This window comes from Pelophylax lessonae (genome assembly GCF_965119305.1).
Source record: "Pelophylax lessonae genome assembly, chromosome: 3".
NCBI lineage: Eukaryota > Metazoa > Chordata > Amphibia > Anura > Ranidae > Pelophylax > Pelophylax lessonae.
In genome coordinates this window covers 31794290-31818759 of record NC_138770.1, presented here as the reverse complement: position 1 = coordinate 31818759, position 24470 = coordinate 31794290, and the positions used below count along the sequence as shown (strand labels likewise).

General features: G+C 45.5%; 1 protein-coding gene and 1 pseudogene across 2 annotated transcripts in view; both read left to right on the top strand.

The window, feature by feature from the left end:
- Positions 1 to 11723, top strand: part of LOC309550733 (uncharacterized protein) — a 65384-nt gene extending 53661 nt beyond the window's left edge. The window contains exon 2 of the mRNA XM_082251070.1: positions 11429 to 11723. The gene's annotated coding sequence lies outside the window, so the exon portion shown is untranslated. The remainder of the gene's footprint in view (positions 1 to 11428) is intronic.
- Positions 1 to 24470, top strand: part of LOC309550273 — a 38919-nt pseudogene that overhangs the window by 2446 nt on the left and 12003 nt on the right. Inside the window, exons 2-3 of the transcript in view lie at positions 10631 to 11213; positions 11298 to 11446. The product of the transcript in view is annotated as an uncharacterized misc_RNA (transcript). The remainder of the gene's footprint in view (positions 1 to 10630; positions 11214 to 11297; positions 11447 to 24470) is intronic.

Here is a 24470-nt window from a genome sequence, read left to right as displayed (position 1 = left end):
TGAATCAATAAATAGTAAATTAGTGCCAGATGAAATGAAGGTGCAATGTACAAAATGGCAGAGACAGGATTTGGGCTAAAATATGTAAGCCTTGAGAAGTGCCTAAAGTGCTATAAAAGGATATAAAAAGGTATAAAAACTGATACCACAAAGTGTAAAATGAATCATTTATTGTGAAGTGCAGAAAAATATATATCTCTGAAATGTGCACCAGGATCTAATAACCTTAAGTGGTGGTATAAATGAGAAACCAGTGACAATATAAATAAATTATGGTGAGAAAACAATATGGTGAAAAAGAATAATATGGTGAAAAAAGGGGGCAGATTCCCCTCTACACGAAACTGTGCTGGAACTGGTGTCCGTGATGGGTGAAATTAAATAGAGGTGAGTATAGTGGAACACAGGTGCCTGTACCTGAAGTGTCCACTAGATGTAGCACTCACCCTTTCTTTCCACCTTAGAATCACAAATCAATGTTTAGAGGGTGGATAGGATTCCAAGTGGGTATGTGGGATCCACTCTGTGACTGATGAGCTGGGTTCCAAAGAATCCTCACAGATAAGTGGGTCCCATCTTGATCATTGCAGGACGTTCATTCATTCCATGCAGTTCTGCCATTCCTGTTCATGTGTCTCCCCACATCAGAGTTGCATTTTCCAACGGTTGGAAAAAGCAACTCTAATGCCCATCCCTAGTGGTGTTTAGAGGGAGGGAGAGGATTGTTGGAGAGGATGCATGGAGTGCATAGGTGGGAGAATACAAGGCTGAGGGTGCTGTCACCAGAGTGAGTAGAAGCCTCTATCCATTGTGTATCCATTTCTTCAGGCCAAATGAGGAGGTTAGACTGAGAAGTTTGGAAGTAGCAGAAGTGTTCGTAGTAACAGGGATGTTGAAGTCGCTGAGAATGATTGTGGGGATTTCAGAAGAGAGAAAGTAGGGCAGCCAGGCAGAGAAGTCATCAAGGAAAGGTAATACTGGTCCAGTGGGCCGATAGATCACAGCAATTCTAGAGGAGATTGGAGAAAATAGACGTACAGTGAGCTTCAAATGATGAGAGGGAGGAGAGTGGAGAACCTGGAAGGTGCTCTGTGAGGATAGGAGGATTCCCACTCCACCTCCCTTGTGTTTCCTAGGTCTAGATTTACACCTACTTCATTCATCTTATGGTGTTTATCAATAAATTACGTATGCTGATCCATGTGAAAATTCATATACAACATAAAGTGCTTTGTGCTCAAGATGCTGTTCCCTGCAGATCCACTGCTTCTACTTTACACCTACTTCATTATCTTATAATATTTTCTATAAAGTAAAAACCTGTGCAAATTCATGTAATCATACAATATTTTTTGCTCAATATAGTGTTCTCTGCAAGTCCACTGCTTCCACATTGCATCTACTTCAATGAAGATCACAACCTAATGAAAAGTTGATAAGGTGTGAAAGTTCTCCGTGCTCCAAACTGTGCCAGCTGTAGTGTAGCCACGCCTTCTTCCACCTCTTACACACGTGATGGTGAGGGCGACCCTTAGTAGTGTTTTCCCACTCACCAGAGCAATATGACTCCCAGCTTTTCAGATACCAGAGTCACAAACATCCTTCACACTCTCCTCACCTCCGATGGCAAAGGAACTGGATCCTCCTCACTCACTCCTGCAAGTCTCCCTCCTAGACTCGGCTTCCTCCTCCGACCGCTGTTCCAGCAGGAGCTCCGCCTCTTCATACACACTCAGGGAGGAGAGAAAGGGGAAGGATATATAGTATATACACACACAGCACAAGGCCGTGTTCAAACTACTAGTGATGTCCAGTTCATGAACGAATCGTTCTTTTGAATCTATTCTTTTCAGTGAACTGGATGACTCGGTTCCTCTCAGTGAATGACTCGGTAGGAAAACAGTTAATTTGTGAGTCACTAAATAGAAGACACAGGGTCAGTAATCTAATCCTAGAGTGAGAGTTTAGCCTTGCCCTGCAACCAATCAGAATCTCCTAGCACATTTACATGCTGCAAAGTGGAAAGAAGCCAATCACAGTTCCCCATACCAGTCCAGACCAGTTACTGAGTCAAAGACTCGGTTAGAAGAACCGATCATGCTAAAAGAATCGTTTGAGCAAGTACACTAAAATCACCACCAGAACAACAATACACCAAAGCAATCATGCAGCAGCAGTGCTAAATCAGGCAGCGGGGACAGACAAAGGGTTAATTATTTAACCCTTTGTAAATGTTTCTAAACACTAAACAGGATTTAAAATAAAAAAAACAATTTTTAATAAAACAATATCAAATATTTTTAATGACTGCAATATTATTAGAATGGCTTTATTAGAATGTCAGCTCTGTGGGTTCATTCTATGTTTATGGTATACACTGCTTGGTTGTTGTATCGATTCTTCAGTTCATTTGCTGAGTCTGCAGACAAGCAAGTGAACCGAAGCTTACTTCGGGTTGAGTCAGAGCTCCGGTTCACTTGCTTGTCAGCAGACTCAGCAAATGAACTGAAGATTCGATTCATGAATCGGTTCATTTCAGTGAGTGACTCGAAATGAACCGATTCACTTCAAAGAGTCGAACTTCCCATCACTACACACTACCCGATTTTTCTCAGGGCAGCAGTTCCTCTGAGCTCCACAAGATGGTGATCTCACTTCTACCCAGACAGGAAGTCTCTATGGAATACAGACAGGAAGTGATGTCAGTACAGACAGGAAGTGATGTCAGGTACAGAGGACGTTCCATAGAACGTAGAGGGAGACACTGCAGGATCTGGCGGCAGAGGTAATAAGTAGATTAACCCCTTCAAGGGGATCAGTTGATGATTAATGTATCTTGCTTCCAAAGCTAACCACACATGGATGGAAATGTGACCGATTCCTGCTGAACTTCCATGTATCTATGGTCACCTCCCTTCCCCCTCATCTCCTTCATTATTTAAGTCATGCTGAGATAATCTCCCATTGGCTCAGCAATATTCTCATTTGTCTCTGAGCTCCTTCTTGCTATTCCTCGTCCTGCCTGTTGTTTCCTTGGATTGATTTTCTGTGTAGTGACCCTGGCTTCATCTCTTGGATGCGCTCGTCTGTTGCTTGTCCTGACCTTTATCCTGATTCCTGGATCTCCTCCTCATCTCTCCTCCATATCCTCTTACACAGCTTTTCTCCACACCTGCAGTGACCCTGGGGGGTGGAAACTTGGCACCAGCATGCAGCAAAATCCATCCCCACCATTAAGAGCTCTGGAGAAAATTGTCTGCTATTTACACTCCGTTCCTCCGCACGTCACCTGATCACATGAGAGATTACTTTCACACATTCCTGACAGATTTCTGTATTGTAAAGGTCAAAGTTCACTCTTCATTTTAGGAGAAGTGGGAGGCACCCAGGAACAATTATTTGGTTAGCACAGGAGCCTCATATAGAGGGCCCCTCAAATCTCCCCATCTAAATGTCCCTCCATCCAGAGTCTATATGTCCTATGACATCACACTGACCTCACAGCTCCTCCTTCCAATGTCCATCCATCTGGCTTTTTTCTTTTTACTGAAGCTCTTAGGATGCGGGTGGTTCCTTAGCATGCTCACTAGCAAAGTGGGACTGTTTGTCCTGTGTTGTACGTAATGATGTAGTGTGGAGGTCCTGTGTGGGTAAATTATACCTCAGTGTGAAGTGAGGCTATAATAAAATGATGACCTGAATGGTGAGGTGAGGAGGATTCTGGGAATTTCATTTTATTTTACTATTTGTGTTCAGATCTAGAGTTTTCCTCCTGTGAAGTCTGGAGATCATATGACCATCACATTGCTTCCACCTCCCTCCCTGATAGAGAAATAAAAAGAAGATTCTAGAAGTCACCAGAGAGATGATCGAGGAGAGGTGAGCGGTGCTGGGAATTCTGGGACATTATCCAGTAACAGACAAGGGATGTGTCTGGATGGTGACTGTATCATTGTGTGTGTCAGGTTCCTATAAGGTGTCAGGATGTCACTTTCTATTTCTCCATGGAGGAGTGGGAGTATTTAGAAGGACACAAGGATCTCTACAAGGACGTCATGATGGAGAATCAGCCGCCCCTCACATCACCGGGTAAGAGGAGACTTTATTGTAAAGGAGAGAGCAGTACGGAGGATCCACCTAGATCCCCCATCATCTGAAAAACACATAGAAACAATGTATTCAGTCAGTGTGTGTGTTTCCTACAGATGGATCCAGTAATGGGAACCCACCAGAGAGATGTCCCCGTCCTCTGTATTCCCGGGATTCCACACAGGAAGGTCACACCATCCCTCACCATCATCAGGTAGATGAGGAACAATCACTGATAGTATCATTAGGATCTGTACATTATCTGCATTGTTACCATTGATGTCATTTTTATTATATATTCAGAGTGGAAACCTGAGAGATTCTAAAGTTGAGGTTAAAGAAGAGATAAAAGAGGATGATGATGAGGATGGGGTGATGGAGAAGTCAGAATTTCCAAAAGAACACAAAGATCTGTACCAGGACACCATGGAGGAGTCATCCATCTACAGAAACCCACCAGAGAGATGTCCCCGTCCTCTGTATTCCTGGGATTCCACACAGGAAGGTCACACCATCCCTCACCATCATCAGGTAGATGACTGACAATTATTGGTAGTTCTAATTTGTACACAGCATATTTGTTACAATGAATGTTTTATTATATATTCAGAGAGGAAACCTCGGGGAGGATAATATTGTTGTTAAAGAAGAGTATAAAGAGGAAGATGAGGAGTATGGAGTGATGGAGGAGTTGTCAGAAGGACACAAGGATATGATGGAGCCACCTAATACCAGGAACCCACCAGAGAGATGTCCCCGTCCTCTGTATTCCCGGGATTCCACACAGGAAGGTCACACCATCCCTCACTGTTACAAGGTTGGTGGGACGGAGCATTTAGAACATAAATTGTGAAGATGATGTGTGGATTATAATGTGAGCTTATAGTTTACCAATTAAATGTTATTTCTTTTTCTTGGTTTAGGGTGAAGATCAGATAGATATAAAAGTTGAGATTAAAGCAGAAGAAGAAGAGAGGTATGTGAGGGATGATCAGCAGTCTATGGAGGAGGATGGAATAACGGGGACATTTATAGAGGAGGACACTCCTACAGAGATCAGCACAGGTGGGTCATTAACACTAAATACATTCCTCCACCCATACTGCTCACTGATTGGTCCAGAGTAGGGCAAGGGCTGGTTGATATCAGCCTGTAATACCCTGGTCACTTTCCTGAGCTGTGTTCCCCGTCCTGTATTCCTGTATTTCTCTCGGATAATCTTCCTTCTCTGTGCTGCAGACACAATTTATGTCTCTAGACTGGATTTATCGAGATTCTGGGTTTCAGCTGGAAGCAAAATGTTGATTTTCACCATAGGTGTTACTAGACCTAGGCACATGGGAAATGAATCTTGAGTCTCCTTCCCCATGCCCAGGTCTAGTAAGATCTCTGATAGAACAATTCTCCCGGGGTTACTTGCTCTGTTATTTGCTGGCTGTGGCGGGTGGAGGGATATGTCTGTATAGTCTCACACCCAAGTCACTGAGTGCAGTCCCAGGAGATGGGAGGCAGCGGTGTGGGACCTCTGCAACTTGTCTCATGTGAACATGATTCCTCTGATTACTGAATACCAATATTTTGACTCCTGACCTTTACACTGTATCATTTATGTTGTACATGACATACTGTTGGCCCTTGCATTATATACTCTATGTTGTACATTACATCATTCCCTTAGTCTGCCTGTAAAGTGGCACATCTGTACCATGTATAGAACCTGCTGCAGCAATAATGACATTTATAAGGATAAAAACGAGTCAGTTCACATTTAAAGTGATACTAAAATCTCGTTTTTCAGTTTTGTTAAAAATACCAAACATTATACTGACCTCCTCTGTGTAGTTGGTTTTGCACAGAGCAGACGAGATCCTCCTCTTCTTAGGTCCCTGTTTGGCACTACTGGCCCCTCCCTCCTGAGAAGTGCCCCCACAGCAAGCAGCTGGATGTGGGGTAACCTAAGTCAAGCTGCAGCTCCCTGGGTTCATTCAGACACGGAGCCACAGCCCGGCACCACCCCCCCTCCTCATTGGCTCACTAAATTTGATTGACAGCGGAGAAGCCAATGGGCCACGCTGCTGTCTCAGCCATTGAGGATGGGGGAGTCTCAGACAGCTGAGACACTCCTGCAACCTAGCTGGATCGAGATGGGGCTCAGGTAAGTATTATGGTGGCTGAGGGAGGCTGCTGCACACACAAGGCTTTTTATCTTAATGCATAGAATGCACCTTCTGCCTTTACAACCACTTTAAATTGCTGACAATACAATACCATTGCCAGCAATAGAACAACGTTAAAAGGAAACGGAGTGGGGGTCCCCCCCCCCAAAATCCATACTATACCATTATCCCAGCATGCAGCTCAGCAAGTCAAGAAAGGGGGAACGAGTGAGCGCCACTCCTCCTAAACCATACTAGACCACATGACCCTCAACATGGGGAGGGGGTTTGGGGCAAGGGGGGGCTCTGCACCCACCCCCCATGTTGCTGGGGACAAGAGCCTGCTCTCCACAACCCTGGCAGGTGGCTTATCGGAATCTGGAAGCCCCCAGATCCTGGTCCCCCCCATGTGAATGAGTAGGCAGTTTTTGACAATTGCTTTAATAAAAATAAAAAAACAGTGCCCCCCCAGATGTAAATCCAAGCGCTCACTGGGGGGTGTCAGGCCGGTGTCCGCCGGGCCGCCCGCATCTCCGTGTGAAGAAGGCAGCTCCAGAGGCAGGAAGAAGGTCAGTGAGAGTGCCCGAGGGGTCTCGTTTGTGTGCTGGATAGGAGGGGGATGGGATGGGACAGCTGCATATAGATGAATTGAACTTTCCATATTCCTCATGCTGTCGCTGAATGCCTGTTACTCCTCCTCTCAGCGGCTGCAGGACAACTTCCCTTGCTGGCCCCCCTCAGTGCTATTAAACCCCCCCCCTCAGTGCTATTAACCCCACCCCCTTAGTGCTATTAACCCCACCACCCCAGTGCTCTTTAGCCCCCCCAGTGTTCTTAACCTCCCCCCGTGCTCTCAGCCCCCCCCCCCCGTGCTCTTCAGCTCCTCACAGTGCTTTTCATCCCCCCCATTCTCTCTGGCTCCCCCAGTGCTCTCCACCCCCCTGTGCTCCCTAGCTCCCCCCTCAGTGATTTCCAGTTCCCCCCCAGACAGTGCTCTCCAGTTCCCCCTCTCCCCCTATGCTCTCCATCCCCCTGGTTTTCCCTGCCTGCCCCTCCCCCCAGGGCTCTCCACCCCCCTGCGCCTTCCAACTCCCTGCAATGCTTTCCAAACCCCCCTTAGGGCTCTTTCACACGGGCGTTCCGTATGTCCGTTTTCCATCCCATCCGTTTGCGGATGAAAAACGGACATAATGTATCTCTATGTAAATACGGATGTCATCGGATGATCATCCTCTGACATCCGTTTTTTGTCAGTTCAGTTTTTTTGAACGGAGGAGAACCCTATTTTTTCTTCCTTTCAAAAAACGGAACTGAAGCAAAAACGGATGTCAGTGGTGTCATCCGCAGACATCCGTATTTACATAGACATGCATTATGTCAGTTTTTCATCCGCAAACGGATGGGATGAAAAACGGACATACGGACCGGATGACACAAGTGTCATCCGTGTCCGTTACAAAAAAAAAAAAGGACCTGATCGGGCAAAAAAAAAGGAACGCCCGTGTGAAAGAGCCCTTAATTCTCTCCAGTCCCCCTCCCCCGTGCCCTTCAGCTCCTCCAGTGCTCTCTGCTTCCCCTGTGCTCTCCGACCCCCCTAGTGCTCTTCTTTCTTCTATCATGTCCGTGGTCTCTGACCTTCTCTTGTATCATGTCCACAGTCTCTGACCATCTCTTGTATCATGTCCGCAGTCTCTGACCATCTCTTGTATCATGTCCGCAGTCTCTGACCATCTCTTGTATCATGTCCGCAGTCTCTGACCACCTCTTGTATCATGTCCGCAGTCTCTGACCACCTCTTGTATCATGTCCGCAGTCTCTGACCACCTCTTGTATCATGTCCGCAGTCTCTGACCATCTCTTGTATCATGTCCGCAGTCTCTGACCATCTCTTGTATCATGTCCGCAGTCTCTGACCATCTCTTGTATCATGTCCGCAGTCTCTGACCTTCTCTTGTATCATGTCCGCAGTCTCTGACCTTCTCTTGTATCATGTCCGCAGTCTCTGACCACCTCTTGTATCATGTCTGCAGTCTCTGACCACCTCTTGTATCATGTCCGCAGTCTCTTACCTTCTCTTGTATCATGTCCGCAGTCTCTGACCATCTCTTGTATCATGTCCGCAGTCTCTGACCATCTCTTGTATCATGTCCGCAGTCTCGGACCATCTCTTGTATCATGTCCGCAGTCTCTGACCACCTCTTGTATCATGTCCGCAGTCTCTGACCATCTCTTGTATCATGTCCGCAGTCACGGACCATCTCTTGTATCATGTCCGCAGTCTCTGACCACCTCTTGTATCATGTCCGCAGTCTCTGACCATCTCTTGTATCATGTCCGCAGTCTCTGACCATCTCTTGTATCATGTCCGCAGTCTCTGACCTTCTCTTGTATCATGTCCGCAGTCTCTGACCATCTCTTTTATCATCTCTGCAGTCTCTGACCATCTCTTGTATCATGTCCGCAGTCTCTGACCATCTCTTGTATCATGTCTGCAGTCTCTGACCATCTCTTCTACCATGTCCGCAGCCTCTGTCCACCTCCTGTATCATGTCTGCTAAAACGTTTGACATTTCGAACATGGGAGAGGCAGCGCTGTCTAGCCACGCTAAAGGTGCAAAGCACCAGTCTGCAGCTGCGTGCTTGACCGCTTCCAATCCGATCGCTGGCTTTTTCACCCAAGCTGCAGCAGCGGTGCTTCCATCTCATACACTGTAAAACAAGGGACCATTTTGAGTCACGCTGTATCCAGAAACGAAAACCTAACTGCAGAGGTACTGTACACTACCAAGATTGTCATTTATTTTAGTAAAAATATGCTGGGTGTGACATGGATTTTCTTCTTATTTAACATGTATACATAGACATTTCATGTAACTTTAGGTCATGAATATTTACGTGTCATAAGTCACGGAATATTTATTGGTGAAAATGTGTATGAACCCTGATTTTGTTTTTCCAGTCCAGCGGTGGCGTCATGATTAACGATGGATTTACCCCGGGGGACACTTTAAAAAACAAAAAAACAAAGGAAAACTGCCTCCTGATTTTATTTATTTTTACACATATTTGGTGAATGGGTAGGGGTACCATGTACCCCATATTCATTCACATGGGCAGGTTGGGATTTGGGGGTCCCCTTGTTAAAGGGAGCTTCCAGATTCTGATAAGCCCCTTGCCGGCAGACTCCCACAACCACTGGACAGGGTTGTGGGGAAGAGACCTTTGTCATCAACATGGGGACAAGGTGCTTTGGGGTGGAGGGGGGGCAGAGCCCCCTCTTCCCCAAAGCACCCATCCCCCATGTTAAGGGCATGTGGCCTGGTAGGGTTATGGAGGTTGGGGCGCTCACTTGTCCCCCCCCCCCTTTCCTGGCCTGCCAGACTTTATGCTCGGATAAGGGTCTGGTATGTATTTTGGGGGGACCCCACATTGTTTTTCTTTATTTTGCTGTGGGGTTCCCATTAAAATCCATACCAGGTAAGACCCCTACGCTTTTTTTTTTCCTTTTATTGCCGGAATGTATTTTTCTTATTCAGCTGTCAGTAAGGAAGTCCATTGACAGCTGATGACTTATCAGTTGTTATGGACGCGGCGGCTGGCTTCCTGGCCTTGCTCCTTAACAACCAGCTATTCACTGTGCCCTGATTGGGCAAAGCTTTGCCCAATCAGGGCTTAGAACGCACGGTGCAGCGCTCAGTGCATTGCAGGGCATTTAGTGGGGTGAACACCTGCTGAACGATCTGCAAAATCTGTTCTTTTGCGAACAGGCGATGTTCGGTCCAAACTTTTGCTCGGCCTAAACCGTCCGTCCCAAATCTATTGTTCTCCCCTCATTTTCACTCTCTGACCTCTGGTGGGGTTCAGCTCTGCTGTTATTCATGACTAAATCATGGACTAAATAAGGAAGTGCAGGACTTCTTGTGTTGGGAAGATAGCAATGAGTTATAGAGGGGGAGGGGACACTCGTCCTATAATCCCCTCATCACTGTCACTCCTATAAAAGACAGTTCTCATTGTTTCCTCACTCTCTGACTAAGGTCCATGAATAAAGAAATTAACTGGTAGGAGATCAGAGGACACATTTACTAGTTACCTTGAGGGGGGAATTGTAAGATACTCAGAGACAAAGCTGTCTGATGTGGGTGGAGTCCTGGTTTAGGGGAACCAATCTGCTGATGTCTAGTAATAATCTTTGTATTTCTATTTTAGTAGATGGACAGGAGATGAGGAAAACCTCAGAGGATTGTCTCACTTTGTCTCCAGACTGTAAAGTAGAAGATGAGGACATCACACAGTATAGTCCAGGAGAAAACCCGGCTACCTCAAATGTCCATCCGGCACCATACAGTGTAGATGGACCATCGTATTCCTCTTATCCTGAGGAGCCTAAGACTGTGAGGGACAGTGCTGTCCTGCCAATTGATAAGAGGTTTTCCTGTACTGAGTGTGGGAAGTGTTTCTCTTTTAAATCTGGTCTTAATGTGCATAAAAGATGTCACACAGGGGAGAAGCCGTATTCCTGTCCTGAGTGCAGGAAATGTTTTTCACATATTTCCCATCTTTACAGACATCAGAAATCTCACACAGGGGAGAAGTCACTTTCCTGTCCTGAGTGCGGGAAATGTTTCTCACAGATGTACAATCTTTACACACATCAGAGATCTCACACAGGGGAGAAGCCTTATTCCTGTCCTGAGTGCGGGAAATTTTTTTCAAGAAAGTCCAGTCTTTACACACATCAGAGATTGCACACGGGGGAGAAGCCACTTTCCTGTTCTGAGTGCGGGAAATGTTTTTCAAATAAATCCAATCTTAAAACACATCAGAGATCTCACACAGGACAGAAGTCGTATTCCTGTCCTGAGTGTGGGAAATGTTTTTCACGTTATTCCAGTCTTTACACACATCAGAGATCTCACATGGGGGAGAAGCCGTATTCCTGTCCTGAGTGTGGAAAATGTTTTTCACGTAATTCTAGTCTTTACGCACATCAGAGATCTCACATGGGGGAAAAGCCATATTCCTGTCATGAGTGTGGGAAAAGTTTTTCAGTGAAGTCCAATCTTAACACACACCAGAGATCTCACACAGGGGAGAAGCCATATTCCTGTCTTGAGTGTGGTAAATGTTTTTCAGTTAAGTCCAATCTTAACACACATCAGAGATTGCACACAGGGGAGAAGCCATTTTCCTGTCCTGAGTGAGGGAATTGTTCCTCACTGAAGTCCTGTCTTCCTGTACATCAGGGATCCCACACAACCCTCGGGGTGTATTAATGCCTTGAGTACGGGAAATGTCTTCTATATGAATGTTGCTGGACATCACAGCTCTCATGTGGGGTAGAAGTACACCCTGATATACACCTCAGATATACTCCATGGCTGATCTTCATCATGTAAGAAACACTTCATAAGGAGATCACCAAAGACATGGATGAAGTGTTGTACCGTGTTGGCCATTGATAGCAGGAGAAAAATAAACATGTCATTACCTTTCATTGGCTGAGTATATTTTTTGGTGTAAGCTTTACAAACACTTAAAAAAAAAAGTTGGACGAATGTGAGAAGCTATCATCCATCCTTGACAAATGTTGGTTGAATTTGACTCCATACAGTGATTTTCTATGATCTTTCTCCAGATCATAGAAAGGCTCCAGGCTCCACCTAGTGACCATAAGGCCATGTTGCACTATTCCTGATTTTGGTATTTCAGGAAAAATGCTGCATTGTGGTCACTAGATGGATCTGACGATCATAGGAAAGCCCTGTGACTATATCAATAATTTGTAATGGTGGAATGAATGCTTGTCACAGTCTTCCAACAATTTATTTTAGAAATCCACTCCTTAATTGACTTAAATCAGGCATGGATCCTACAAATAACTAAGAGATCGCACTCGTACAATGAATTCATCAGGCATGGTTCCTACAAATAACTGAGATATCATACTCATACAATGACTTCATCAGGCATGGTTCCTACAAATAACTGAGAGATCATACTCATACAATGATTTCATCGGGCATGGTTGCTACAAATAACTGAGAGATTGTACTCATACAATGACTTCATCAGGCATGGATACTACAAATAACTGGGAGATTGTACTCATACAATGACTTCATCGGGCATGGTTCCTACAAATAACTGAGAGATCGTACTGATACAATGATTTTATCAGGCATGGTTCCTACAAATAACTGGGCGATTGTACTCATACAATGACTTCATCAGGCATGGTTCCTACAAATAACTGGGAGATTGTACTCATAGAATGACTTCATCAGGCACGGTTCCTACAAATAACTCAGAGATCGTATTCATACAATGATTTCATCAGGCATGGTTCCTACAAATACCTGAGAGGTCATACTTAAACAATGACTTCATCAGGCATGGCTCCTACAAATATCTGAGAGATCGTACTCATACAATGATTTCATCAGGCATGGTTCCTACAAATAACTGAGAGATCGTACTCATACAATGTTACTTATTAGGCATCGCTCCTACAAATAACTGAGATCATACTCATACAATGACTTCATCAGGCATGGCTCCTACAAATATCTGGAAGATCGTACTCATACAATGACTTCATCAGGCATGGTTCCTACAAATAACTGAGAGATCGTACTCATACAATTACTTATGCATGGTTTCTACAAATACCTGAGAGATCGTACTCGTACAATGACTTCATCAGGCATGGTTCCTACAAATACCTGAGAGATCATACTCATACAATGACTTCATCAGGCATAGTTCCTACAAATAACTGAGAGATCCTACTTGTACAATGACTTCATCCGGCATGGTTCCTACAAATAACTGAGAGATCATACTCAAACAATTACTAATTAGGCATGGTTCCTACAAATAACTGAGAGCTCACACTCATACAGTTACTTCATCAAGCATGGTTCCTACAAATAACTGAGAGATCATACTCATACAATGACTTCATCAGGCATGGTTCCTACAAATAACAGATTATACTGCTTATGGATGTCCCGCCCGCATTGTACATCAAACAGGCAACCCGTGCATGCAGAGCGATGTACTTGCACATTGCTGGCCTCTTCAGGGTTTTAGGAGGTGTGCATATGCATCCAAGTCCCAACCCCCACTGTGATTAGACACAACATGTCAGTTGTGTCCAATCACAGCCCAGAGCTCTGTCATCAAAACCGGGCCCTGCACAGTGGGAATGATCTCTTTGTTCCTTCTCCCTGCAAAGCATGGAAAAGGAACACATTGATTTATAGTAACAATCAGAACACATTAGACACATTCATTTATAACTAAAGGCAAAACTTTTTTTAGTTTTATATAGGGGGAGAGGGATTATCACCCCTGTAAGTTTTTATTGCTGCCTGTGTCCCCATTAGGGAGAGTCACCCTCTTTGTTTTTCCTGTTTACCATTATCATTGAATGTAATAAAAATCCTAAATTTTGGGTTGTCCCCAAGGAACTCCCTTCATTTGCATGTATTTTATCTCACTTCCTGTTTGGCTCTGGGACAGGAAGTGAAAGTAAATCCCCCCCCCCCCCCCAAATGGGGCACAGATGGCAAAAAACAATCTGACAGGAGTTATCACCCTTTCTTACTCTATTCAAAATGAGAAAGAAAGTTTTGCCTATAGTTCTACTTTAACACATTCTTAGGCACACAGTTAACCCTTTGATTGCCCCTCGATCTTAACCCCTTCCCAGACGGTTAGTACAGTGACAGTGTATAGTCATTACCACTGATCATAGGGTTGCACCAATACCGTTTTTTTAAACGAGTACGAGTACTGATACTTACAGTCAAGTACTCACCAATACCGGTGGAAGTGATGTCAGCTTTGGGGTGGACCATCTCTACATCTCCTCCAACCCTGTGAGCACCTCCAGCAGCCCTGATTTCCTATTATCGGCGGACCGGGATACCTATGTAGATTATTTTGCATGTGGCCAGATATGTACTGTGCGTTCTATAATTTCTTAAACTGCCCACTAGATGGCGTTTTTCCCTTTCTATACAAACACAGGAGCGGTGGGGGAAATTGCTTGTGATTGGGACAAGAATCGAACTACATTCCTGTTTGAATCACATGCGATTCTTTGCAGTGCGATTTGTGCCCATTCATTTTGTATTGACGCAAACTGCACAACAAAGTATGGGTTTTGTTATCGGGAACAGGGCTGGTTCACACTACCATGACCAGAAAGTCGCCCCGTGACTTCAAGAGACTTGTTTAGAGACTTGGAAGAGACTTGGAAGAGACTTGTTTAGAGACTTGTTTAGAGACTTGTTTAGAGACTTGGAAGAGACTTGTGCACTACTTTGAAGAGACAGGCGACTTTGTCTGTGGGGAATGCCTGGCTAATCTCTTTCTTCTTCCTGGAAAGTCTGATAACAAGTCGCTTCAATTAAGATAAGGAGGCGACTCCCATTGAAGTATATGGGACAGTCGGATCACAGGTCGCCTCAAAGTAGTACAGGACCCTTTTCTGAAGTCGGAGCGACTTCAGTAGTGCCAATTAAGACGGCACTGATTGATTAACATTGCTTTTGTTATGTCAAGCGACCTGGGGCTACACAAGTCGCCTCACAAGTAGTGCTAGTGTGAATGGGCTCTTACATGAGTACCAATCATCACACAAATGTTTGGTATTTCCCATATTCCAGTATTTCTGATGGCCATTCTTCTCATCCAGGGATTGGCTGAGGCTGTATTCAGGACCAGTTTAGACTCCGCCCTCTCCTGCTTACTATGTTTCTATAAAGTTCTGGAAAGACAGGGGGAGACAGGGAAGCCGGCATCTACAGAACTCAGAGAAGGAAAAACACAATCATGTCTCCACTTCTAACAGCGAGCCAACAACTAAATTTACCTCATTTACAGCACCTGACCTAGGAGGGCGCTACATATATAAAAAAAACTTCCTTTACCTTGCAAAGTTTTTTTCACATCACCTTCTTTTAAACATCACATGTTAGAGTATATGACTCATTTCTCAGATGTTCACAGGCTTCACAGACAGGCACAATCATTTCTCTGCCTCCCTTTCTACACACACACGAAGGGAGGGGGTGAGGAATCTGGACAGACACAAGCAGGCTCTCTCTCTCATTCAGTCTCAAATCCCTCTCTGCTATAAATGATTTCTTAATTAAACATACAAAAACTTTCTAACAAAGACTTCTGTCTTTCTCATACCATTCTTCAACCACATTATCCTGCAGAAAGGGGCCACTGCCATCATTGAATACCCTTTCCATGAAGGGGTGTATTGGTCAGCAGCAATGTTTAGGTAAGTCGTATATATAAAGTAACATCTACATGAATTGCAGGACCCAGGGATTCCCTGCAGAACGGAACAAAGCATCGCACTGCCTCTGCCACCTTACCTTCTTCCCATACTGCATCCTGGTGCCACCTCTTTCCCAGGTAGGCAAGTGACGCACACACAACCCAGGCCATCCACATGATGGAAGAAGGTGGCCTGGTCTGATGGATCACATTTTCTTTTACTTTGCGCTGTGATCCAGTTCTGATGCTCACATGCCCATTGTAGATACATTTGTCTGTGGAGATGGGTCAGCACCAGCACCTTGACTGGTCTGCGGCTTCACAGCTCCATACACAGCAAACTGTGATACCCATTTTATTGCTTTCAACACATCAACTTCAGGGACAACATGTTTACTTGCTGCCTAATAAATCCCACCAAATTGTCAGATGCCGCTGCAACAAGATAACCAATGGTATTCATTGAACCTCTCAGTGGTTATAAATGTATGGCTGATCGGTGTAAATTGGCCGCCCTATGCGCATAGTGCAACAACGTGCTACAACGTGAAAATGGGGACTTAAAATATCTGAGGAATGCCCTGTAAAAAGAAAAAAATACACATTTATGTATTTTACAAATGTGCTCTGTGCTCCACCAGCATCTAGCCTCTGAAGCTGGAGGTGTGCGGTAAACATGAATGGGGGGGGGGGGGGATCACAGGTTCAGCTCCCCTCTGATCACAGAACTCCATGGTATTCCACCGGCTACACAAGGCCAAGCCACCCCACATGTGCGTCCTTGCAGCTCTGGTTCTGTGCTGAGCGCACACTCGCTGTGTTCTCCCAGTACCCTGACTGAGCTGTCACTGACAGCTCCCAATCTCTCTTTGTGGTCGGGAGCCAGGGGGATGGACTTCCAATTGTGTGACCACTGTGACAGCGAATCACAGCAATTGTGTAATCGGGAAGCCACCTCCCAATGCTGACACCCACTTAAAGGGCCGCCAGGAGGTTAACAAAATGCAGCCAAATTCAGCCTGTAAAGAAAATCATTATCACTTACCTCAGGGGGCGCCACTGAACTCCGCTGTCTGCAAAAGATAAGCTTGCTGAAGACGCTTCCACATCCGGCATACTTCCAGGTACCCCACGGCACTGTGCCACCCCTTCCATTGGCCCCTATGTCACCAAATCCGGCATACTTCCAGGTACCCCGCGGCACTGTGTCACCCCTTCCATTGGCCCCTATGTCACCAAATCCGGCATACTTCCAGGAACCCCGCGGCACTGTGCCACCCCTTCCATTGGCCCCGATGTCACTACTGTGACTTTTAATGGTGCAGGAGCCAGAAGACAACAAGAACAGCAGGGGGCGCACTCCTGGAAGTGTGCTGGATGCTAAAGAAAGACAAAGAAGCTCGGCAGCATGGAGTGGGAAGTATTTTATTTTTTTTTAGGCTTGCCTTTTTAGTGAGTCACTTCAAAGTGGACCCAGAATCAGAATTTATTTTTTCATGTTAGGTGCATGTATGTCCTTGGGACACTTCCAAGTATTTATAACCTCCTAAAGATATCACAGTACTCCTCCTGACATTGTATTCATTGGGTGGATGGAGCCATCTCTGTTCATATAGCATTCAGGGTCAGCAATTACTTCCTGGACTGAAACTCCAGCTCAGAGGTGTCACAATTGTATGCTTACAACATTGGCCACACGGTGGCAGTGTTTCCCAGCAATACAGCCGAGCTGCAATGATAAAATTGGCCACACGATGGCAGTGTTTCCCAGCAATACAGCCGATCTGCAATTCCAAAATTGGCCACACGGTGGCAGTGTTTCCCGGCAATATAGGTGGCTGCAGTTACAAAATTGACCACACAGTGGCGATGTTTCCCAGCAATACAGACGAGCTGCAGTTATAAAATTGACCACCCGGTGGCAGTGTTTCCCGGCAATACAGCCGAGCTGCAAATACAAAATTGGCCACACGGTGGCAGTGTTTCCCAACAATACAGACAAGCTGCAGTTATAAAATTAGCCACACGGTGGCAGTGTTTCCTGGGAATACAGATGAGCTGCAGTTACAAAATTGGCCACACGGTGGCAGTGTTTCCTGGGAATACAGACGAGCTGCAATTACAAAATTGGCCACATGGTGGCAGTGTTTCCCAGCAATACAGCCGAGCTGCAATGACAAAATTGGCCACACGGTGGCAGTGTTTCCCGGCAATACAGACGAGCTGCAATGACAAAATTGGCCACACGGTGGCAGTGTTTCCCAGCAATACAGCCGAGCTGCAGTTATAAAATTGGCCACACGGTGGCAGTGTTTCCCGGCAATACAGCCGAGCTGCAATTACAAAATTGGCCACACGGTGGCAGTGTTTCCCGGCAATACAGGCGAGCTGTAATTACAAAAATGGCCACACAGTGGCAGTGTTTTCTGGCAATACAGCCGAGCTGAAATGACAAAATTGGCCACATGGTGGCAGTGTTTCCCAGTAACACAGCCGAGCTGCAATTACAAAATTGGCCACACGGTGGCAGTGTTTCCCGGCAATACAGGCGAGCTGTAATTACAAAAATGGCCACACAGTGGCAGTGTTTTCTGGCAATACAGGCGAGCTGAAATGACAAAATTGGCCACATGGTGGCAGTGTTTCCCAGTAACACAGCCGAGCTGCAATTACAAAATTGGCCACACGGTGGCAGTGTTTCCCGACAATACAGACGAGCTGCAGTTATAAAATTGGCCACATGTTGGCAGTGTTTTCCGGCAATACAGCCGAGCTGCAATTACAAAATTGGCCACACGGTGGCAGTGTTTCCCGACAATATAGGTGGCTGCAGTTATAAAATTGGCCAAACGGTGGCAGTGTTTCCCAGCAATACAGCCGAGCTGTAATTACAAAATTGACCACACAGTGGCAGTGTTTCCCAGCAATACAGCCGAGCTGCAGTTATAAAGTTAGCCACACGGTGGCAGTGTTTCCCGGCAACATAGGTGGCTGCAGTTATAAAATTGGCCACACGGTGGCAGTGTTTCCCAGCAATGTAGGTGGCTGCAGTTACAAAATTGCCAGTGTTTTCCAGCAATACAGACGAGCTGAAGTTACAAAATTTGCCACACGGTGGCAGTGTTTCTCGACAAACCTTCAGTTTCTATTAGAGATAATATTTGACATGTGACTGTTCCATTTTTTGTTGTTGGAGAGAATTGGAACTGCACTGATATTGTTATAAAAATACCAACAATTACAAATCTGCATTTTATTTACATTGTAAAACGTCCATATATATTTCTCATTTATTTAACCTCTTGCTGTCTGGGACATTTTTCACATCCATGTACAAATTAACAATTCTTTTTTTTTTTTTGCTATAAAATGACTTCGAACCCCCAAACATGAAATATATTCCAAAAGCAGAGACCCTGGGGAATAAATTGGGGATTTTTTTGTCACATCAAATTGTCAGGAAATAATACACAGAATTTAGTGCACATAAATACAATATAATACCCATTTTATTGGTAAGATATAAAATATAATGTTGTGTCAAATAAATTGATACCAAACAAGTCAAGAATAAAAATTGCACACGCCTGTGACAAACTACAGAGCCTAAAATCATCCATCGGTGTCCCTTATTAAAGCCTTTCCAGGGTTACAGCCAGTGGTGGGATTCAAAAATTTTAGTAACCAGTTCCGACTTTGACCAGCGTGCCCCCTTTCAAAGCACAGTGACCAGCGTGCCCCCCTTTCAATGCAGAGAGACCAGCGTGCCCCCTTTCAATGCACAGTGACCAGCGTGCCCCCCTTTCAATGCACAGTGACCACAGCATTGCCCCCAATCATTGCAGAGTGCCACAGCATTGCCCCCAATCATTGCAGAGTGCCTGCCACAGCATTGCCCCCAATCATTGCAGAGTGCAACAGCATTGCCCCCAAGCATTGCAGAGTTCCACAGCATTACCCCCAATCATTGCAGAGTGCCAGCCACAGCATTGCCCCCAATGATTGCAGAGTGCCAGCCACAACATTGCCCCCAATGATTGCAGAGTGCCAGCCACAGCATTGCCCCCAATGATTGCAGAGTGCCAGCCACAGCATTGCCCCCAATGATTGCAGAGTGCCAGCCACAGCATTGTCCCCAATGATTGCAAAGTGCAAGCCACAGCATTGCCCCCAATAATTGCAGAGTGCCAGCCACAGCATTGCCCCCAATGCCCAATGATTGCAGAGTGCCAGCCACAGCATTGCCCCCAATGATTGCAGAGTGCCAGCCACAGCATTGCCCTCAATGATTGCAGAGTGCCAGCCACAGCATTGCCCCTAATGATTGCAGAGTGCCAGCCACAGCATTGCCCCCAATTATTGCAGAGTGCCAGCCACAGCATTGCCCCTAATGATTGCAGAGTGCCAGCCACAGCATTGCCCCTAATGGTTGCAGAGTGCCAGCCACAGACTTGCCCCCAATCATTGCAGAGTGCCAGCCACAGCATTGCCCCCAATGGTTGCAGAGTGCCAGCCACAGCATTGCCCTCATTGATTGCAGAGTGCCAGCCACAGCATTGCCCCTAATGATTGCAGAGTGTCAGCCACAGCATTGCCCCCAATGACTGCAGAGTGCCAGCCACAGCATTGCCCCCAATGATTGCAGAGTGCCAGCCACAGCATTGCCCCAAATGGTTGCAGAGTGCCAGCCACAGAATTGCCCCCAATCATTGCAGAGTGCCAGCCACAGCATTGCCCCCAATGATTGCAGAGTGCCAGCCACAGCATTGCCCCTAATGATTGCAGAGTGCCAGCCACAGCATTGCCCCTAATGATTGCAGAGTGCCAGCCACAGCATTGCGCCTAATGATTGCAGAGCGCCAGCCACAGCATTGTCCCCAATGATTGCAGAGTGCCAGCGATCCCCCCGCACTTACCTCACGGACGGTCTCGCAGCTTCACTTCAGTCCCCGGCTCCCCGCGTCTCCGAGTCTTCAGTCCTCCCGCGGCGCCTCTTCCTCGACCAATGGCACGGTGTTTGCCTTTCGGCCAATCAGGAAGCGGGAGGACCCGCTCCCTGATTGGCCAGGAGGAGGATCCGTGTGACAATAGCAAATTCTCATTCGCTATTGTCACAGAATGGGCGGGTCGGGGCGCACTGCTCCGCTCCCTGGCCGTCACGTCTGCGGCTGCGGTCCAAGTGCGGGACATTCAATTGTACTGCGCTCGGACGCGCAGGGGGATTCAGCAGGTTCTGCAAACTTGCAGAAAGTTAGTAACCGTTTCTATGGAACCGGTGCAAACCGGCTGAATCCCACCACTGGTTACAGCTTATCGGTAAATGTGATTTCTGCTGGTAGAATTCTTCTCTCACACTCAGCGGAGATACCCGCCTGACAGGGAAGTGAAGGGCTCACTTAGTTATAGCTATTAGCGGCCGCTCGCCCACCCGGTGTGTTAGTTCATTTATACACATAGTCGTAGTAGTGACACCACCGGGAGGCAGGACTTTTCAAACCTGGGCTGCGCCCGCTGCGGCCATCAATAATTTCGGCATCTTTAACCCATTTTTGGCCGAAATGGAATAGGCCCATTATGTAACTAGTAAAAAACTTTATTGATAGAAAAATTCCCTGACTAAGGAACACATGAATGAAATTAGAACATCACCTCCACCAAACAGCATAAATAACAACACATAAAATGTGACAATGGTTAAAAAATGTCCAAACTGAAGACCAATCCAGAGTGCACTATCATGTTTGATGTACTCCCGAGTGGTTGTGCAGGGTATCAACTGCTCCACAAGGGAGTTACAAGTGTTGATCCTCAAGGGTGTAAATCAAGCAGTGCATACTACCATAAGGTAGTGATTAATCCGACATCGTCATGCTAAAATAAAACAGTGTGTGATATAGAGCATTCCTCATAAAATTCAGTGGAAGTTTGGTCCCGATGAACGGAGATACTATTGAGCAATATGGGATCCAGAAGAAAAGGGAGCATCAATGCTGCACAGACAATTAGTCTTCATGAAGTAATTAGAGATACGGAAAGTACCCACAAAAGGTATGACACTTGATGTGAATAATGAAGTGGTTGGCAGCATCAGTAGTGGAAAAGCAATTGAAGCACGCTATATTATTATTGGTATTATTGATCTGCATCTATAATTTGATTAGATCATTCTCTACAATGGTTTTCTCTTTATACCACCACTGCACCTTATATATCTAGTAGTTGTTTACTACTAGATTGAAATATATATATTTATCTTTTTATTTAAACTTTATTTCTGATATTACATACAATGCAGGTCCAACAGCCCTACTTTGAAAGTAAGGAGGCCTGTTTATTCACACACAGGCACAAAGAGATATACACTGTGGGACAATCCCCCCTCCCCCTTAGCAGCCAATCCACATACACATATACATCCCATAACAAGTTGATCTTAAGGCAGACAGAAACAATAGAAACAATGGGATACAGGTACTTAACAATAACAAACCCCACCCCAGCTCACTATCTAGCAAGGGTCTATGAGTCACTCCTGCAATATTCTGGCAATAGGGGCCAGGGAACCTGGACAAGGATTTATGCCTTTCCTCCGCTGAAACTCCTGCTGAGCCTTCTACACAGGATAGAGGTGGAAGAGATTCCGGTCATTCTGGTGGCCCCAGACTGGCCTCACCGGTCTTGGTACGCAGACCTGGTAAGGTTGGTCACCGATGCTCCTTGGAGACCTCCTCTCAGGGAAGATCTGCTGTCTCAAGGGCCGATCTTCCATCCTGATTTACAGTCGCTCGCTTTAACGTCATGGCTTTCTGACTCTGTGGCTATTGAAGGCCAGGAAGTTGAACTCCAGGAAGATATATCATCGTACGTGGAAATCGTACATTTCATGGTGTGAATCGCTGAAGGTGCACCCTCGATTGTTTTCAATAGCTAGGGTTTTGGCCTTTCTACAAAAAGGGGTTGAACAGAGGCTGGCTTTGGGCACTATCAAGGGCCAAGTGTCGACTTTGGCTATATATTTCCAACGCCCGTTAGCTATGCATGCCTTGATTCGCACTTTCATTCAGGGAGTGCGCCTTATGGCTACTCCGAGATGATCCCCGCTACTTGTGTGGGATCTGAATTTGGTATTTCTGTTCTTAAAAAGCCTTCTTTTGAGAACATTCAGGAGATATCTCTTCTTTTATTGTCTCAGAAGGTTGCCTTTTTGGTGGCTATCACTTTTGCCCGCAGAGTATCAGAATTGGCGGCATTGTCTTGACGCTCACCTTATCTGGCGGTCCACAAAGATAAGGTGGTACTCTGACCTAATCATTCTTTTCTTCCTAAGGTGGTTTCTGATTTTCATTTGAATGAAGACATTGAGCTGCCTTCACTCTGTCCCAAGCCCAAGCATCCCAAGGAAATTGGCTTGCATTCTTTGGATGTGGTTCGGTAGATCAGGGTGTACCTGGCAGCCACTGAGTCTTTCAGAAAATCAGAGGCTCTTTTTGTCCTTCCCGAGGGACCTCGCAAAGGATTGGCTGCGTCTGCTGCAACCATATCCAGATGGATCAGGCAGACGGTTGTTCAGGCTTATTCACTGAAGGGTCAGGTTCCTCCTTTCCCTGTGAAGGCGCATTCTACTAGAGCACTGAGTGCTTCTTAGGCTTTTCGCCATCAGGCGTCAGTGATGCAAGTTAGCAAGGCGGCAACTTGGTCGTCTGTGCATACGTTCACAAAATTCTACAAAGTTAACACGTTAGCATCTTCAGATGACTCTTTTGGTCGCAAGGTTTGGCAGGCTGCTGTTTAAAAGAGAACCTTTTTTTTTTTTTTGCTTCTCTATGAGGGTGTTCTAGGTGAGCTCCAGTTGTTCCTGGTTGAGCTCCATGTCACCTGGTTGGCTAAGTTTAGCCTTTGGGGAATTTCGTTCTTCTTTGCCTGGTTTTTCCCACCCCTCATGCATATACTGCTTTGGGACGTCCCAATGGTCTAAGAAGATATGGAGCTGCGTCTGTCAATGGACGATAGAGAAAACTGGATTTTTGTACTTACCGTTAAATCCTTTTCTCTGAACTTCATCAACAGACGCAGCACCCACCCCTCTACTTATGAGAGAAATTGGGTTTTTTTTGTCTTCTAAACACTGCTTTCTGTGAATCTGAGGGCTCTAGCAGAGTGTGTGGGGTTATGCCTGCAGGGACAGCCCCATAGGTGTGGTAAAGCTTTTTCCTGCCTAGTGTCCTATTCCTGATGGGAGAAGCATAACCCAATGGTCTAAGAAGATATGGAGCTGTGTCTGTCAATGGACTTCAGAGAAAAGGATTTTACGGTAAGTACAAAAATTCAGTTATTACTGTTCGGGGGGAGACATTTTGTCCCCTTTGATTTTGCAGTAAAATTGATTGCAGATTTAGTCATGTAGAAAATCTGTTATATGGATAAAAAGAACCCCAGCCGAGAGTAAAGGGTGGAAATGGCTCCTGATCCCCAGATTTGGGCAATTATGTCACCAATATAAATGGATAAAAACCCGCGCTATGTGTAACAACTCAAATACCTACAAAAATAACTTCTACCGGACTGCTGCTGTAACAAAGGTAAGTATTCAATTTATCAACTAGAAGAGCGTTATGTGTCACAGCGCTGTCCTATTGTGTGTGCACATAAATTATCACAAATACACTAAAATATGTGGATACATTCATATATAAAGTGCTAGGGGCTCAAAATAATATTCTCCCTCAGATCTACTGTTTCCACTTTACACATACTTCATTTATCTTATGGTGTTTATCAATAATCTAAGGAAACTGAACCATGTGAAAATTCATATACAACATAAAGTGCTTTGTGCTCAAGATGCTGTTCCATGCAGATCCACTGCTTCCACTTTGCACCTATTTATTTAATCTTATAATATTTGCTGCTATAATAAATAAA